The sequence below is a fragment of the Eptatretus burgeri genome, chromosome 3, assembly GCF_056783735.1.
Source record: "Eptatretus burgeri isolate ZD-2024b chromosome 3, Ebu_testis_v1, whole genome shotgun sequence".
Lineage (NCBI taxonomy): Eukaryota > Metazoa > Chordata > Myxini > Myxiniformes > Myxinidae > Eptatretus > Eptatretus burgeri.
In genome coordinates, this window is record NC_140963.1 from 30,212,823 (window position 1) to 30,233,271 (window position 20,449).

Below are 20,449 nucleotides of genomic sequence, written 5' to 3' on the forward strand. Positions count from 1 at the left end.
ACTGCATTCAGAATTATCATTACCGGGTACAGAAAAGCCTTTCACAAATGATCCCCCCCTAAGGATTGCACAATATATAAACTGAATTTCGGGGTTGGTTGTGTGGTTGTGTGCAAAGGCAGGAAAAGAGGAAGACATTTCTTACAAATAAACAGAAGAGTTAAATAAATAAATAAATACAAGGTGCAGGGAAGTGAAATTCGCTGCACGTGATGTGCAACACACGGAGTAAAACTAGTGTTAACTTAACGTTAGTAGGATGTCACATAAATAAAGAAGATATAAACGCACCTGATGTGAGGCCGAGGCTTCAGACCTTGGCATGCTCATGAGGCTGTACCATGAAAATGAAATGTCACAGAAGGTAAAGGAAATAGGATCACATTTGTACATGTGGTGTTTTAAAATAACACTTTTTCTTGCTATTAAACATCATATCTTCTACTCTCCTTGAATATTTCGAATTTAAATAACTCCAACCCATCATTTTTGATGGACTTTTACACTAGTAATGTATAGCTGACATATAATGACATATAATATAATGACCTGACATTTTAAAAGTCAATGACTGACGATGAAAATGCTGTTGTTATTGTTCACATCCTTTTTTTTCTTTACCTTGTCCTTTTTACAGCAATTTAACTGAACACACACACACACACACACACACACACACACACACACACACACACACACACACACACACACACACACACACACACACACACACACACACACACACACACACACACACACACACACACACACATTTAAAGGCCTTTTTTCCCTGCTCGAGTAGGGATTAGCCTTGCAGGTCCTATGACAATCTTCCTTCACGGTTCCCTTTTTGAGGCAATGTTTCTGGGTTTTTTTTATGGCCAGATGCCCTTCCTGACGCCGACCCTTTTATTAGCCTCTTACGACGCGCAGAGTTACGGTGTACATATTCTAAACAATGTTTTAACGAAACAATCTTCCTTATTTTGATATCTCTGCAATATGCCATGAGCTTGCTGTTCGATCCTTTTCTCAATGGCATATTAAAGCTTATAATCCCTGGGGCTACCTCGTCCTTGGGCAGAGATTACAACGAGTCCCTTACTGTTACATAAATGATTTACAGTGCAGAAAGGCAATTAACATCTGCATTTTTATTTTTCTATCGAACTGCACCATAATTTCAATTAGTTGCCTTTTTCAGGTGTATCCTCACATCTGATGCACAATGGTCATCGGATCCCAGTGGAGTAATTTTGAATCACTTTGGGATTTGATTTCAGCAATACTATTCCTGGAGAAAAACATTCTCCTATAATGATGCCACCTTCGTGCAAAACAAATCTTGCCGAAAATGTCAGCGAAATGAAAAGCATTTGACACTGCAGCACACTGCGAGTTTGAGCGAATAGACCTCACAAAAAAGGTGGACCATCAATAGATATCCTTCAACATTTCAATTCGTTTCTTCCCATTTTGTAAGGTACACCCACAGTGACGCAGCTGATATGGTGTCATGCTGTTGTGTGGAAGAGCGAGTCTAATTTGGGTAGTTCCGATGATGTAAGGTGTTTTTGTTATGGTTTTTCAGCAGGAATATGGTATAAAACCCAACACACAGAGGGAAAGACTCACCGCAGGTCCGCAGTGAGCTGCAGAAGCGCTGCGGCTCAGCAAAATAGCATTTTCCACTATAATTGGGAAGGGGTTCTGGGGAGTATCCACCATAAATCATTATCCCTTCGATGTCCTTCTCAATGCTGGTGAATATAGTTAGTGCTGAGAGCAGCCAGTTCATTTAGCAACTGATCATAGTGACTCCCACCCCAGGTTCACAGTTACTAGAGAGTGCTTTGTGTGTCATAAAGTGCCGGATCATTGAGGTGGGCTCGCTGAGGCTTCAGTGGCAGCTGTTGCTCCATTAGCCCCATCAAGCGCACCCACAGTGTAACCAGTCTCCCTCCCCTTATCCAGAGGTTGTTGCTGCTGTCTTGAAAGCAGATTCCTGCTGTGGCTGCAAATTAAAACTATTTTTCCTTTGACTTTGTGCCTCCAGGAAAGTCTTAACACCAATTGCACTCTGCCTGGTATGAGATTAATGTAGCGTTGTGCCGTTTTGGCAAGTCTGTTCATATAATTTATTCTGTGAATTCACACAAAGATGCATTATTATATTTTTGCATTCTCGTTTTCCAAACATTTAATTTGTCTGAGTTGTACATTTGATGTGGCTGTGATATTTGAAGTGTTAAGAAGGACAAATGCATATGATTATGATCTTAAATATTTGACGTTTTCCATGCTGAGAAGACCAAATTATACATGGTAGCAATTGGATTCCATCGAATTTGAATAAAATGGCTCAACACCAAGTATGCAATCATCTCTTGGAATGATAATCTTATCTGATATAGTGATTCATTTCTATGCACGAGAATCGCTTTATAGCATTACATGGGAAACTTGTCATGATGGTTGGTGTCATTTATGTAACATATCCCAGTGGCTGGAAGAACCATATATGATATTTTCATTGTGTGCAATAAAACAAATGTTAATTTGCAAACCAGGTCATGTGCTTCAGAGGATGTAAAAACGTTCAGCACACTGATTATTGCAGCCGACCTGTGCTGGGTACTGTAGCCTGTGCTGGCATGGGGCAGCTGCTCAGTACTCCTGAGACCTTCTCCATGCACATTGCCTGGAGCCTCACTTATCTTGAATATTGTGCTCTGGCTGTAAGGTCCAGGCCACTACGACAGCTCAAACAATAGCAAACAGGATACGCATTGATACTTTGTATCCTAAATCTCTCTCTATCGAGTGCAGCCTGTGGCTGCTGGTTGCATCATTGGTTGGGACGCGGCTATGCCGCTGATACAGTGTCCCCCTTACCAGTACACTGGTGCTCATTTTGCCGAACTCAGAAGGATGACAGGCTGAGTCAACCTCCTGGTGTGTATCTTAAATATACCAAATACAACAAATACTTTGCTGTCCACATGCAGGGTACACAGTACATTATATATATATATATATATATATATATATATATATATATATATATATATATATATATATTTAAATGTTTGAATAAGTCTTGTGTTGAACCAAATGTTATTATGCAACCAATGAATCGTATCGGTATATTAGGTAGATGTGCAATTATCAGCATTTTCAATATTATTACCTCTGCCACCGAAGGTGGACTGATGTCGTTTTCACTGCTGTTTTTCTGTTTGTATGTATTTTTCTGTCTGTTTCTTTGTTTGTGTATTTGTCTGTCTGTGAGCAGGATATCTCATAAGGTGATGGACGGTTTCAGACAAAACTTTGTGGACACGTTGAGTGTATGTCAACGATGAAATGATCGATTGTGGTGATCATCTGGATCTGGATACATTTTTTTTTTAATGATTTTTATAATTTTTCTTCACTATTATGCCTGGTGTTGGCTTAATGGTAAGGGTGGTGGGCTTTGGCTCCGAAGGTCCTGAGTTCAAATCCCACTCAGCTGCTGAATTAATACCGGGTGGGGTTTACTCGGCCTGTCATCCTTCCGAGGTCAGCAAAATGAGTGCCAGCATGCTGGTATACTGTGTCGGAGTGGTGACCTGTCCAGGATTGTGCCCAATAGCCAAGGAGACTGCTTAAGCAGCACCAACGCTCTGCACAGAGTATGGTCCCAATCTCCTCCTCCTCCTCCTCTTCACCATTGATAGATGGGGCCAAAAACTATATAATTGATGATATTTAAAAACGTGGACGGATTCAGACGAAGCTTTGTGGACGAGTTGGGGAGGTGAAAAAGAACAAGCTGATTCGATTTTGGTTCAGGTCTGGATGCAGATCCAGCCTATTGGTGGGAAACAAAACGTAAAATGTTCAGCTGGGCGGAGATATGCGTTCCACCGAGTGTCAACCTCGTTAGCCCATCCCCCATGCAGATGGAGTTTTGCAATCACTTCTGTGGGTATGTGTGTCTGTCCAGGCCATAATGTTTTACCATTTGACCTTTTGTCATCAAATTAATAATTTGGCCAAAAGGTCAAGGTTGCATAATGTCGTCAATTTTCATTCGATTGACCTGAAATTTAAAGCATTTGCATGTTGGATCACTGAGTTTTTTTCACCAATCAAAAAGAAGAAGGCGATATTATTTATTTATATTTTAGAAGAAAAGTTCATGGTTGCATAAATTGTCAATTTCCATCTGATTGACTTCATATTTGAGCAGGGTTTGTATATCGGGTCACAAGCGTATTGCTTTTGAGGTCAAAAGGTCAAGGTCACCTAAAATTTTCAATTTTTTTGGTATTCGTTTTAGCTGTCTTCATAATTTTTAGCATATGGAACAAATAGAAGTCGGTATACAAAGCGGACACGGATGGGCTTTGTATTTTCAGATGCTTTATTGTTAACTTTTTGTTTTCATAAATTCCTGTTTTTTTTTTTTGTTGCTAACATGACCATTGTTTGACATGACATTGAGCAATTCAGTAAAAGTGAGTGAATAATCAACCTGTTTGAGGAGAGCCATTATTCAGCATGTCTTTTTTTTGGTAAAAACGTTTGGCATGTTGCAATCTGTCTGCAGTTTATAAATCTCTTTTTTTCTATTTTTCTCTTTTTCTCTTTTTCTCTCTGGCTTTGTTCCATTTGCATGGGCACAATTTTTTTTAATTGCAAACTCCAAACTCAGGGTATAGATACAACTTTGTAAGGGAAGTAACATGGGCTTTGTGGCCTTGGCCTCACTACCTTTTTAGTCCACAAATTGATGCCAAAGTGACCATTCTCACAATTTTTGGCAAACGGGACAATTAATTGGTCCGTCAGCGAAGCTAATCACCGACCCTGGTATTTCATATATATATATATATATATATATATATATATATATATATATATATATATATATATATATATACATACACACACACACACACGTATCTTCGTGTTAATACTTTGGCTTTTATGACAATAAAAGTATGGTGTATTCACAGTTTACATTTATACCTTTTGTCTGTTCATTTATCAAGTTCCGCGGAGGGTGTAACGGGACTTTGTAAACACCTTGTAGATTAACTACGAGACATAATATAAGTGTTATCATCGAAGTGGAATTCATTGAATGGATGCTGGTAAATGTGCCATTAAGGTTTCTTCGTTAAGTTTGACCCTGATCTTTAAATATGGTGCCGTTCAGGAAGAAGATTTACCGCCAACTTTGAACGCTTCCTGAAGAGGTTTATTGGTATTTAAACGTCTGATGATTGTTTTGAACTTATTTATACTTATGTGTACTTGACTATAGCTGTCATTAATTAAAAAGGCTGCAGTACGATCGAGCGATATAAAAAATATATATATCTGACCTTTTTTTTTTTTCTAAAATAAAAAAAAATTGGCCTAAAATACTCCCTGGCCCTCACTTGCTAAATATTCAGCACATTCCTTCATTACATACAATGGTATTTCATCTGGTCCACATGCTTTCTGTTTGTTAAGTTCCTTTCACAGTTGTAATATACCTGAACAATCTATTTCAAATCGTGCCATGAATTGGATGGGAGATGTGTCCATTGATGGAATAATCGTCGGGTCATTCTGAATAAACATTGATCCATAATGCTTATTCAAAGCTTCTGCTTTCCTAAGACCATCTGAGGTGATCCATTATGTTGTTTGGAGCATGGGTATTCCAGCACGATATTTCCTTTTGTGCGCAACAAAGGACGAGAAGCATTTGGGTTTTGAATAAAGGTTTTCTGTGTTCAGTATACCTTGTATGTACTCGTTTTGAGCCTTTTTTAATTATTGTCTGATGCTGTTGTGATGCTTATGGAATGCTTTCCATTCCACTACCTTCCCTGTTCTTTTCGCTTTATGGAAGAGATGTTTATGTTTCCTAATGTTCCTTTTTATACTTCTTTCATCCATGGGATATCCCTCACATCCTTTAACTTTTTATTGGGAACATGGCAGAAAAGTTCCTCCTGAGCCCCAGGTTGTTTTCTGTTCTATATGTCCTGTATCCTGATGGTAAGTCAGTATGGCTGAGGATTGTTCCATCTGGATGTGTCTCAGGAGCAAGAACTAGCTTGGCATACTCAGTGTATTAGTGACTGAAGCTCTGCTTGCTTGCTTTCACTTTGTAAACTATGACAGTTTACAACTAGAATGGCACCCGGAAGACCGCATACCTCCGCCACGTAATGTCTGATCCACGAGAACAAGTCGGGCCCAATACATTTTTGAAATGCAATATATTGTTTTTGGCCCATCTCTCAACAGTGAAGAATCACTTTGAAAAATAAAAAATTCTCATGTCCAGATCCGGATTCGGATCTTCACCAAAAATGAATCAATTCTTCCTTGTCACACATCCAATGTGTCCAAGTTTTGTCCGAATCCGTCCACAACATTTTTAGATATCGTGCCATATATTATTTTTGGCTTGTTTCAATAGTGAAGAATCGCATAAAAATTATAGTATCCGGATCCGGATCTTCACTAAAATCTAATCAGTTCGGCCTTGTTACACACCCAACCTGCCCACTAAATTTCATGCGGATCCATCCACAAGTTTTTGAGAGATCCTGCACACAGAGAGGCAGACAAATAAACAAGCAGTCATAGATTGGTACTTACGAAATCGTCAACTTCACCTCTGGCCTTGTCTAATAAAAGCTGTCTCTAGAGAAGGGAGCGACGCAAACCAGAATTTTCTACGATTATTCTGTACCAAACCATCAAAAATCGTAATGTCGACCGAAGCAAAAATCTCCATTTCTCCACGCAATTATTTAATATTATTTTATCAAAGTCACAAAACCGTAATACTCGGCCATCCACCAACAATCTTTACATAATCCGACGGCTTAGCGAGTCAGGCATGCGACGATAACCTTTATTGGGATAAAAAATGACTTTTAAACACCATCTTTATCGAAAACACCATCAGTGCACACACGGAAAACCATTACATGACTCAACGCCACCTCTGCTCGAGAGCGCTGCACCATGTGACGATCCGTGACGCGGCGAGTGAAATATTTTTTATACAATCTTAAAACGTCTCCAAAACATCCGATTTTTATGAGAATTTCGACAACCGAGTTTTAAGCGTCCTAAGCGATCGCAAAAACCGAAGACAAAATTAAAATCGAAGTTAAAACAAACTCGTAACGTCGAGCGAAGCAAAAATACTCCATTTCTCCGCATGAATTTACGGAATTATGTTTGACCTCAGTGCGACCTTGACCTTTGACCGATTTTAACCAAAATCTAATCAGCGCTCGCCATCACGTGGTGTAATTTGACATTGGTAGCTTCTTCCATTCTCGAGTTATCGTGCCTACAAACAAACACACAAACACACACACAAACAAACAAACAAGCAGTCATGGACTGGTACTTACGAAATCGTCAACTTGACCTCTGACCTTGTCTAATAAAAGCTGTCTCTCGAGAAGGTAGCGAAGCAAACCAGAAGTTTCTACGATGATTCTGCACCAAACCATCAAAAATCGAATATTTTGGATGTTTGACCTCACTGTGACCTTGACCTTTGACCAATTTTGACCAAAATCTAATCAGCACGAGCCATCACCCTCCTGAATCACGTGGTCTAATTTGACATTTGTAGCTTCTTCCGTTCTCGAGTTATCTGTACCAAACCATCAAAAATCGAATATTTGACCTTTGACCGATTTTGACCAAAATCTAATCAGCATGAGCCATCACCCTCCTGAATCACGTGGTCTAATTTGACATTGGTAGCTCCTCCCATTCTCGAGTTATCATGCCTACAAACAAACAAACACAAACAAGCAGTCATAGACTGGTACTTACGAAATCGTCAACTTGACCTCTGACGTTGCCTAATAAAAGCTGTCTCGGGAGAAGGTAGCGACGCAAACCAGAAGTTTATACGATGATTCTGTACCAAACCATCAAAAATCGAATATTTTGGATGTTTGACCTCACTGTGACCTTGACCTTTGACCGATTTTGACCAAAATCTAATCAGCGCTAGCTACCAAGCTGCTGAATAACGTGGTGTAATTTGGCTTGGTAGCTTCTTCTGTTCTCGAGTTATCATTTTTTAGATGTTTGACCTCACTGTGACCTTGATCTTTTGACCGATTTTGACCAAAATCTAATCAGCACTAGCCATCACCTTCCTGAATCACGTGGTGTAATTTGACATTGGTAGCTTCTTCCGTTCTCGAGTTATCTTGCCTACAAACAAACAAACAAACAAGCAGTCATAGACTGGTACTTACGAAATCGTCAACTTGACCTCTGACTTTGTCTAATAAAAGCTGTCTCTCCAGAAGGTAGCGACACAAACCAGAAGTTTATACGATGATTCTGTATCAAACCATCAAAAATCGAATGTTTTGGATGTTTGACCTCACTGTGACCTTGACCTTTGACCGATTTTGACCAAAATCTAAGCAGCACTAGCCACTACTCTCCTGAATCAGGTGGTGTAATTTGACATTGGTACCTTCTTCCATTCTCGAGTTATCCTGCCTACAAACAAACAAACAAACATACAAACAAACAAACAAACAAACAGAAACGGAAGTCATCAATATACTTACGAAATCTTTAGATTTCGTAAGTAACAAGCAGTCATAGACTGGTACTTACGAAATCGTCAACTTGACCTCTGATCTTGTCTAATAAAAGCTGTCTTGAGAGAAGGTAGCGACGCAAACCAGAAGTTTCTACGACGATTCTGTATCAAACCATCAAAAATCGTAATGTCGACCGAAGCAAAAATCTCCATTTCTCCATGCAATTATATTATACCTCAACATAACTCAACGACGCGTCTGCTCGAGCGCACTGCATCATGGGACGACCCGTGACTCGTCGAGTGAAATATTTTTTATACAATCTAAAAACGTCTCCAAAACATCCGATTTTTACCAGAATTTCAACAACCGAGTTTTCAGCGTCCTAAGCGATCACAAAAACCGAAGACAAAATTAAAATCGAAGTTAAAACGAACTCGTAACGTCGAGCGAAGCAAAAATACTCCATTTCTCCACATGAATTTACGGAATTATTTTTGACCTCACTGTGACCTTGACCCTTGACCGATTTTGACCAAAATATGATCAGCACTAGCCATCACCCTCCTGAATCGCGTGGTGTAATTTGACATTGGTAGCTTCTTCCGTTCTCGAGTTATCTTGCCTACAAACAAACAAACAAACAAACGGAAGTCATCAATATACTTTCGAAATCTTTAGATTTCGTAAGTAACAAACAAATGGAAGTCATCAATATACTTTCGAAATCTTTAGATTTCGTAAGTAACAAACAAGCGGTCAGAGATTTGTACTTACGAAATCGTCAACTTGACCTCTGTCCTTGTCTAATAAAAGCTGTCTCTCGAGAAGGTAGCGACACAAACCAGAAGTTTCTACGATGATTCAGTACAAAACCATCAAAAATCGAATGTTTGACCTCACTGTAACCTTGACCTTTGAGCAAAATCTAATCAGTGCCAGCCATCACCATCCTGAATCACGTGGTGTAATTTGACATTGGTAGCTTCTTCCGTTCTTGAGTTATCGCGCTTACAAACAAACACACAAACACACACACAAACAGAGTATGGAAGTCATCAATATACTTACGAAATCTTTAGATTTCATAAGTAGCAAACAAACAGAAACCGAAGTTATCAATATACCTATGAAATCTTTAGATTTCGTAAGTAACAAACAAACACACAAACAAACAGAAACGGAAGTAATCAATATACTTCCGAAATCTAAAGATTTCGTAAGTAACAAGCAGTCATAGACTGGTACTTACGAAATCGTCAACTTGACCTCTGACCTTGTCTAATAAAAGCTCTCTCTGGAGAAGGTAGCGACACAAACCACAAGTTTCTACGATGATTCTGTACCAAACCATCAAAAATCGAATGTTTGACCTCACTTTGACCTTGACTTTTGACCGATTTTTTTCACCAAAATCTAATGAGTGCTAGCCATCACTCTCCTGAATCACGTGGTGTAATTTGACATTGGTAGCGTCTTCCGTTCTCGAGTGATCGTGCCTACAAACAAACACACCAACACACAAACACACAAACAGAGGACGGAAGTCATCAATATACTTACGAAATCTTGAGATTTCATAAGTAACAAACAAACATAGAGAGAAGTGAAAACATAACCTCCGTCACCCTTCGATTCTGGAGGTCAGAAAAGACTTGATTGTGGTCTGCTTTCTGGCATTCTTACAGCATGACCCCTCAGCTGAGCTTTAATGACCATTGCTTCAATTCCAGCCTTGTGAGTTGGTTTTTTTTTTTTTGGTTTTTTTTTCCCAGTGCTTTAGTATTGGGAACTTCGTCATGCCATTCCAAACCTCGGATGATTCTTAAAACAGTGTATGTGAAATTTGTTGCTCTTTTATCTTCATACTTTATGATTTTGACATCAAATTTGGTTCGTGTAGTTGTCGGCATTTTTGGTTGCATTATACTTGAAATCATTTTCTCGAACTTTTGATATGCTGCCAGGGTTGGTGAAGTTGTCTTAAACCTTGAGCTCAGTGTCCTCAATAGCAATAGTTGAAGATTCTGTTGTTCATTGGAGGAGCTGCTTGGAAAAGTACCCTCAATCTTTTAAGTTTTTTGGGAAAGCTGGATTGTTTGGATGCACTTCCAAACCAGTCAATGATAATCTGAAGCTCCTCTTCTGTGTGGGTTAATGAGACAGTTATCTGCAAAGATTAGCTATCTGACTTATTGCTTTATTAATTTAGACCTCACTTTTAGATGGCTATGGTTTAACAGCACTTGCATCCATTCTAATTTGAATCGGTACCCTTATCATTGTTTGTCATCAGCATCACCCACCATGGCACGAGAGAGGAGACCAAATAATGCGTGTGCCAAGACATGCGTTTATTTAACACTATTTGTTATTACCCCGAGAGAGAAGCGAAAAGTGGGGTGAAGCAATTGATTCACTCTGTCTGTCGCTGTCTGTCTGTCGACATTATTCTTTGATCGAGGAAATACTTCGTTTTGATTGAATTTTATTTTTTGAACATATTAAAATATGAATCCAAACATGAATCGGAACATGAACCTGCAGCTTTGCAGTACTTTGGCTCTGAACTTGGTAAATTGTATGGAATGTCATCCCGAGCGAGCATGCACATTGAGGAGTGAGGTGACTTATTTAGTCTGTCTGCCTGTCTGGCAGTCAAACAAAATTGAAAATCATTCCAAACAGGAAACTTATTGTTTTAATGGATGCCATAAATGGCACAAACTACAGGTACAAATAACTAATGTAATGTATTACATATGGGGGTGTAATGGACACTTGTGGAAATGGCATTAAAACTCAGAATTTATTTATTTATATGCTTTTAAACCTCTTTAAAACCTTGCGAAAATTGAATTATCTTCTTCTTCTTCTTCTTCTTCTTCTTCTTCTTCTTTCGGCTGCTCCCGTTCGGGGTCGCCACAGCGGATCATCCGTATGATCCGCATAGTGATTTGGCACATGTTTTACGCCGGATGCCCTTCCTGACGCAACCCTGGTCGCCTCTTACGACACAGCGACCTCTTACGACTTAAATTGAATTATATACTTGAATATTAAAGAAGACAAATCGCCTTAATTGTACTTCCAATAATTATGCGATATATCGATATTGATAGCGTTAGAGGGCATGGCATGGTTTTCGGGATGAAGAAGAGGCTGCCAATCTGGCTATGTGCGGTGCTCATTGATGCTGCGTTCTTTGGGAATCAATAAAGCCTCTTAAAAATGGGCTCTCCACACAAAACTCCCCCCCCCCTCAAATCCCACAACATCATGATCACAATCATCAGCATCAATTCGTCTTAATCATCACCATCAACATTGCCATTGGATCAAGTTTATCATCATTGTTATTAAAGGTAAATTTCATGATCTTAATAACTCAAGAAAATAAACTTTATTTTGCATTCTTGATACAGGAAAATATGCCTGGTGTTGGCTTGACGGTTAAGCTCACTGCCTTAGGATCCCAGGGTCTTGAGTTTGAGGCCATGTTGGGCCGTTAAATAACACCAGGAGGGTTGACTCAGCCTGTCCTTCTGAGGTCAGCAAAATGAACGATTACCAGCTCTTTTTAAAAAAAATTTATATTTAATAACTCTTTTATTAATGAAAATAAACAGCACAAAAAATGCACAAACACCTTAATTTAAAGGGTACATTTTGGACAAATTGTAAAGCTGAAGTCCCAACCCCGACATTCCCCATTGCCCCCTAAGTTTGCCCGTTGTGAGTTCGCGGTTCACGGGGATTTTCAAGAACGTTACCCCCGCGAGTGGCTCGACCCTCCTGTGTACACTTTAAAACACTGCACAGTGTATCGTGTTGTATAAACTCTCCAGCATGTGAATGAATTTATTTTGACAAAATTTGGCTCCAAGTCTCCAAAGACCTTTCCTGTTGACCATATCAAAAGCCATTGTCAAGTAAATAAATGCAGCATCGAGATTCTTGTGTGGTTACTGGAATTTTTCTTGTAATTTGTGCAATACAAAGACATGTCAATCGTTATTCTGCTGGATCAGAAACAAGAACTCTGTGTTTCAGGCAAGGCACAAGTTTAAGGGGGGCCATTGTCATGATGCTTTCATCTTTTTGCCACAATTCCATCACAAAGATTACCAGGGCTATGGCCACTTTGGCTGTTCTTTCTCTCACCATTGGCCATTATGCCCCCCTTTCCTTTCCCCTGTCACATAAAAGTGTAAACCGTGAAAGTGAGTCGTTGACAAAAAAACAAAAAAGCTCTTTACAAGGAAATTATTGATCAGTGCTTTTATTTTATTTTTCAACCAGTGATGATATATTTCAGGCTACAGCAGATGCAAGTGCACGCTGCATTAACGGGCAGTACTCGTACTGCAGTTTGTTTTACGTGTACTGTACAAACACCACTTCAGTTAGAAAAATGTTGTCGATCGTGCCGCGTTCACTCATGTATGTGTTTGCATTTCGGTAATTTTTAATGGCAAAGTATATCTAGATTTGGGACAAGTTGGGGGGGGGGGCAAACTAAAATTTGTCGAGACTTCCAGCTCCAGTAACACGAACCACCTTTGCTGTTTAGATCTTTCCCGACGGCAGCGATGAAGTCATCGTACATCATCATCGTAAAATACGATAGTATTGCTGTGTGAGAATGTGAACTGCTCGTATAAAGCCGGATATGACGGCATACGTGTTCAACTCAACAGCTGCAGTGGAAAGGTGGTGGAGGAGTGGTTTCAGTAAGCGTCCCGGCAGCAAACCTCATGGTCCCCATTAAAATCTGCATCATGTGGTGGTGATGCTGAAGATGAAGATTGATCTGCCAACAATAATGATGATTGTCTCGGGGTTCCATTCAAACCGCAAATTTCCTGCCCTGGTTTCAGGTAGGATGTTTCCGGCTTTTGTTGAAGACGGCGATAAAAGGTGTTGTGATAAAATTGGTGAAGGTGAGGATATAGAGGTCAAAGAGGGGCATGCTGCTGATTGTTGAATAAATGTAAAGCTTACTAAATATGTTGTTGGTAGCAATGAATGCACCTGGCTTGCAATTTGCATGAATGTAAACACTAGTTTTCAGGAAAAAGCACAATTGATCGAGTTACGGTAATTCTCCTTTTAACCTTTTTCGTTTAAAAAAAATCTTAATTTCATACACCTCTTGTAAATGTTCATTTTTGATGAACATTTCTGCAATTTGTATTTGTCCTTGTGCTTTTAGCTCACCTGGACTTTAGTCCGGTGAGCTTATGTGATTGTGCAGTATCCATAGGTGAGTGAGTGCGTGAGTTCGTCAGTCAGTGAGTCTGTAAATGCTTCAGTCATTATCTCTTGAACCAAACACAATTTTGATGAAACTTGGCCACAAGCTTCATATCTAATGCCTAACAAAAGTGTATTGACCGCATCAAAATATGTGCTCATTAATGGGATTGACAGGGTGAGTTACCCACCCACACCCCCCACCCCCCCCCCCAAAAAAATAGGTATTTGCTCTTCTCTGAAACTACACAAACAATTTTGATTACATTTGACCACAACCTACATTACTTGTGATGTACCAACGTTTGTTCACGGCATAAAAAAGACGGGTCGAGAGGGGTCTGTGGGAGGTTTGAGCCCCCCAAAATAGGTGTTTGCTCTCTTCTCTGAAACTACACACACAATTTCAATGAAACCTGACCACAACCTTCATTACTCAAGATGTACCAACGTTTGTTCACTTCATATTAAAAAAAACAAATCAGGGTCTTGGGAATCTGTGGGAGGTTTGAGTTACTGTTGCTGTTTATCCAGGTGAGCTTCAGTGTCCGCAGTCCTATTTTTAATCTGGCCACAGTTCCTGAGCACATTTTGCCATTTTGGGGCTTTGGTACCCTGGAAATTGTCCTCGGTGCCCTACAAAAATGTGCACTTTTTGAGGCCAACCTAGCCGTGCCCTTCAAATCACGAATTTCCAGTCCTGGTTTCAGGTAGGAGGTTACCGGCTATTGATGTTATGATTCTCCTCAATGTCACTCTTGCAATAATTTAGCTTGGAATTGATAACACTGGAATTCATCTACAGTTGCCACAGTCATAATATTCTCGTTTCTTCTTTTGTCATTTTTTGTATACAGAGTTGAAGCTCATGGAAGAGCAAGAACACTGAGCAGATCAGGATGCAACAGAACAAAAGGGACACTATAGAAAGGAGGGGTGGTGGGGGGGGGCACCAACATCAAGATTGAATGACAAAATATAATGGGAGACTTGGACAAATGATGGGTGTGAGGAGGAATGAGCAGTCGGGGAGGACGCATGTGGTAGGCAAGATGGAGACAGAAGCAAACGGTGGAAATTTTTGTAAGAAGGTGGAGTAGGGGAAAGGGGCGGGGGGACTTGACATGGGTAAAAATATCATGGTTTTATATCAATATACTCGTCTTATCTTATATAAAAAAATATCAATATACTCAGCTTCATTCTGGAATATTCCAATAATCTTGAAGGCCTTGGTTTCCATGGCGTCAAGCTAGGAAAGGCGTGAAGCAGAGGTGTCAGCCCAGAGGGGAGAACAGTTCTCACACTGCAGATGAAGGTCTGGTAAGTGGACAAGAGTTGAGGTTTGCCAAGGAAGGACTTTGTATGACGGAGGATGCCGAGTCGACGACTGGATTCGGAGGCCAACTTTGAAATGTGGATTGCCCAAGAAAGATCATGACTGATAATGAGACCCAGAAGTTTGAGTGAACTTCCTCAAGAGGATTGTTAAAGTACATTGGGGTGGGTTGTTACCATGCATTCCTTTCAGAGAGTGAGTGTGAGATTTGTCTGGATTGAAAGACATATTCCAAGTGTTTGACCAGCTTGTGATTTTGTGAAGGTCTGAAGAGAGGGAAGAGGCTCCTGCCTGCCGATCTGAAGGATGAGGGATGTCACGGCAGAGTGTGTGGAGTCATCAGCTTATTGATAAAGGGGATTTTCCAGAGTCAGAGAGATAGTTGATGATGATTAGGAATAGGATTGGGCCCAAAACACTGCCTTGGGGTACTCCAGCCTTAACAGGGAGAGGAGATGTAAGGATTCTGGTTAGAGCCACATGTAAGTATCCATAAAGGAAGTCAGTAAGCCACTTGTGGCCTTGTTGCTATAGGCAGAGAGTTTGGAGAGCAAGACAGGGTTTTCAGACTGTATCGAAAGCTTAAGATATGTTTGGAGATACAGCCCTCATCTTTAAAGTGTTTTCAGGGTTTCTTGTAACCAGTCGTCGTGAGTGTATCCATTTGATTTGAGCTATAATTTCCACTTCCCATGTTGAATTAGAAAGACACACTAACTTTCTTTTTAATTGTGGCTCAGCATTTTTGTAAATTTATCGAGGTATTCCATCTCGTTGTGTTGATTTTTCCATTACTCGTTTTCTTGATTTCCATTTTTAAACCTCCTTTTGTGTTGGTGGTTCAATTATCTGGATGTTCTTCCATTCATCATTGAGGCAGAGCATTGATAGCATCAGCTTCATTGTTGACAGGTCTATTCAAAGTTGATTCAAATATTCCTTCCACAAGCCAAGGATCTGAGCTTTATCTGCGATGACGATACCAGCATATGCACTTCTGAGAGGTGTGCTGTCTGAATAAGATTGACCGTAAATTACTCTGAGTGTATTACAGAAGCACTTGGTTTGATGGAAATCTCCAATGGTTGTAGCTCATTTGCTATATTTTGCCACTGTTTATCTTTCATAGTGCAAGTGTTTGTGATTTTATTTATTTATTATTTTTTGCATACAGTGTCGAGGCTCGTGGGAGAGCTGGAACACACGATGGATCAGGATGCAACAGAACAAAAGGAACAGCAGAAAGAGAAGGGGGAAATGCCAACAGCTGGGCTGAGGGACAAAATAGATGGAGACTAAACAGACAACAAACGACAAGGGATGCAGGTAAGGATGATGGGGAAGGGGGGAATGCAGGGGGTGGACAAGATGGATACAGAAGTAAATTCTCATGAAGGAAAAACTTGAAAATATGGGAGGGGGAGAGGGTGTTTTAATGGGGGGAGAAAAGATCACTGTTTTGGATGGGGATGATCTGAGATTGTGGTGAATAGCTGTCTTGAAGGCCTGGAGGGAAGAACTCCATTGTGTGCCTCATCATATTTTTTTTGCTCTTTGAGATTGAAGGATTGTCATTTAAGTTTTTGCATATAGCTGAACTATTTTAATTATTCTTTTGTGTGCAGCACAAGGCTGTGGGGTAGTATCATTAGCTGAGGGTGTGGCTGTGCCACTGATGCAATGCCCTCTGCTGGTTAGGGCAGCAATTTGGGATTTAGCCAGGGTGCCAGCGACAGCTCGCTTGCTCTTCACGAAGGACACTGTGGGATCTTTAATGCCCACTAACAGATACTGGCAGACTAGTCCAGGCAAAATAAGGTTCGATCGGGAACAAGTTGCAACAGAATTTTTTTAGCGCAATGCATTTCTATGAGGTCCCCGGAATACCATACTAATAGTCCTAAGAAATCCCTGTTGCGGAAATATGTCAAATTTCCATAAATCTAATATGGCGGCCAATTATCAATATTGTGCCATATCTTTGCTCACAGATGACATATTTGGGTGATTTCAACTTCTATAATGGGTATTTTGTATACAAGGATGCATTTAGAATACTTCTAAACTTCCCTGGAACAAAATCTCATTTGCATAAACCCAATATGGCCGTCAAATATCAATATTTTGCTACATCTTTGCTCTTGGATGATATATTTGAGCCATTTCAACTTCTAGTATATATCTTTTGCATACAAGAATGGATTTAGAGTTTTTAACAATTTTCTTGGATGGATTTTGATACACATCTCATTTGCATAAATCCAATATGGCTGCCAAATATCAATATTTTGCCATATATTTCCTCTCAGACAACATGTTTGAGCGGTTTATATTTCTAGAATATTTGAGGGGATCAAAGGCTAAATTTGGGATAGTTTAATATTTTGATTGGATGGTTTTAAATAAAATGATGGATGAATTTAATAAAATCCAATATGGCCACCAAATATCGATATTTTGTGATCAAATTTATGACACTCACTTCTTTGGCTCGTGTTTCATTGCAGGCATATTAATACCCTGCCGAAGATGCCCATTAAGGTCATCATTATAGTCATCAGTGAAATCTGGTAGCTGTGAGTTGGCACAACTTGTCCCCGGCATTCTCCACAAACAGCACTGCAATGCAGACGATACTTTCTGCATGTGCACCTCTTTGTATTGCAGTCTGTTTTACAGTTACAGCAGATGACATCCAGTAGTTTTGATGGGGCTGCAAGCTGGTCAGTTTGTATTGGCAAACATTGTCCATCCACCATGTGCCATCCCCACTCTTCCAGCTTCATATTGTTGCTTCTTCCTTTCCACTCCATCATCTGATAATATACATGGAGGCTGTGATACTTTGCAGCTGCCGAGGTTGGGGGTAGAGTTTGAGGTTCTACATGAGATCTGCTCTTGGAAACCTTCTCACAAAATCGCCTGTATCATAAAGTGTCCAGTCCTTGTTCTTTGGCACCACCATATAATGACACAAGTGCTTTTTCTCCTGCTGCAATAATGTCCTGTTTTGCCACATGTCCTTGACTGAACACCTTAGCTTGCTGATTGAACAGGGCAACACTCTTTGTCTTCCTTACTGCTAAACCCTTTCCCAATCCAAACAGGCGAGAAGTTGCATCGCAGCCAAGGATTCCATAAATAAATAACACATGGTCACAAACATCAGGACCAAGAAATTCCTTAGACTGCTTTATGCACCATATCCTGGTCTTTTTTGCTGATTGCCTGGGCTCTGGGGCCAGGAACAAGTCATGTGCATCCAGTTCAGCATGGTGCAGTAGGAGGATGAGCAAGTCCGTGTCATCCCCTATCGGGACAGTGTCTTTGATTCTTGCAGATGCAACAGCTGTTTGGACAATGAGCACATCAGCATCATGCTTTGCATGATCTATATTACACCCAGCCCGCTCTGGTTTGTCACCAAGATAAACAATAAATCGCTGTTTGTTTGTCACATTTTTCAAGAATTCCTCCTTCTTGGACTGTATAACCAATCCACCAGTGAAGTTTATTGTCATGCCCAAACAAGCCCCTGTCCTTCTCATGTGCGTGGCATCTTTTGTTGTTGGACCATCTTGGTATCCATCAAAGATAATGGTAGCAGCCCCATATTTATGTGTAACATATGTGACATGAAGCTGACTGACACTCTCATATGTGGAACCTTTTGGCCATGGAAGACGATGAAGTAGCGCACCACCATCGAGAATATACTGGACATTTCCAATTGGTTCTCGTTTCTCCCCTTGCATGGTCTTCCAGAGAACATCGGCAAGGACAGCCTTATTGGCCTGCAGGGGAAGGAAGGAAGATTCAAACAATGCTGGGGGGTAACTCCACAGTTCATATTTGAAGAGTGACTGTAGATCTTCACAGCGCTCCCCAATGGTTACCAGTCTCTGGAAGATCAACTGTGGATCTACCTTCACAGATTCTCCTTTGATCTTGACAGTTGATCTTGAATTAAGTGTCACTGCTCGATGACATTTCCGGAAGGTGAACTCTTCTACAGATTTCCCAACCATTGATGCTAGAATCTTTTCTCCAACTGTTCTTGATCTTTCAACGTTGACTCCTTCCTGGGCTGTCATGCCATTTGCAATGTTAAATGGGGACGGATCCCATGCGAATGGATCTCTCTCCCTGAGATAGCTGATAAGATCAAGGGTGTCATTGACATCTCTAGCTTGTCTAGCTTTTGACAGGTCTTTGTGCTGGTCACTGGTTTCAAATGAGATGCCACTGAGCTTCTGCATGGCCTCGTTGATATTTGCACATGCTGGCATGGAAAGGACCCACACCAAACGCTGAGTTTCTGTCATTCCTTTTCCTCTTGTCAGGCTTCCATGTGTCTTTATACTTCTCATCAGCACTTGCTCAATTGTGAGATCTGTGGATAGTCCTGCCCAGTACCTATCACTGTGCTTTACCACATGGTATCCCTTTCTCAAATTGCTGATGGACATCTGGATGACTTTCTGGCAGATTATGCATCATTTGCAGGTATACATGTGCAGATTTTGCATATCGCGTGTGTCCAGATGCTGCAAAGTATGGTAACATTTATTGTATTGATTGAAGGTGTAATTTCCAGTTGCCTGTCCGCTCAGCTTTGAGAAATCTTCACAGGATGTCCACCATGTTCAGATACTGCACCCAGAGTTTTGCTGTCTGCATAGTCATCATTTCTTTCTTCTCGTTCAGTTTACTTTGGAGTCTTCCTAACACCTCTTCTGAACACACTTCTTATATAGTAGAGGTAGAAGATACTGTTCTGTCATCGAGTTCTGCTGCTGCTGTTAAATCGTTTATGAAAGTACATGTATCTTGTTGTACAGCTATTGTCCCGACACAATCTGTCTCACAATCTGCACTTGCTACCTCCCCTACATGGTCCACTGTTGTCTCCCTGGTTGGTAAAGCCACATTATATGCATCCACCATGAGAATGGTATTCAGTGCAGCATCTACCAACATGTGACCACGCACTGCTCTGGATACTGCCTTGCCTGTTAGCATGTGGCTCACAGTGTTGCTAGCATCCACAACCTCAAGGAGATCCTTCAGTCCTGAACCATCCATAAGATGTCCAATGCTACCTAGAAAGCTCATCTCCTTGTGAAATCCTCCTAGCCGGAGGACTATGCATTTAAGTCACTGTCAATTGCCTGGGACCTGATAATTGTTAATGCTTTCCAGTATAAGGGCTGATAGAATGTCATATCAGGACAGGTGTGACATTGTACTGAATAGCATGAGA

The 20,449-nt window shown here is 40.4% G+C and overlaps 1 protein-coding gene and 1 pseudogene across 3 annotated transcripts in view; one reads left to right on the forward strand and one right to left on the reverse strand.

Moving 5' to 3' along the window:
- Positions 1-20,449, forward strand: part of LOC147029619 (poly(rC)-binding protein 3-like) — a 481,413-nt gene that overhangs the window by 32,313 nt on the left and 428,651 nt on the right. The window lies entirely within an intron of this gene.
- Positions 1,876-19,872, reverse strand: LOC147029620 (uncharacterized; annotated as a pseudogene).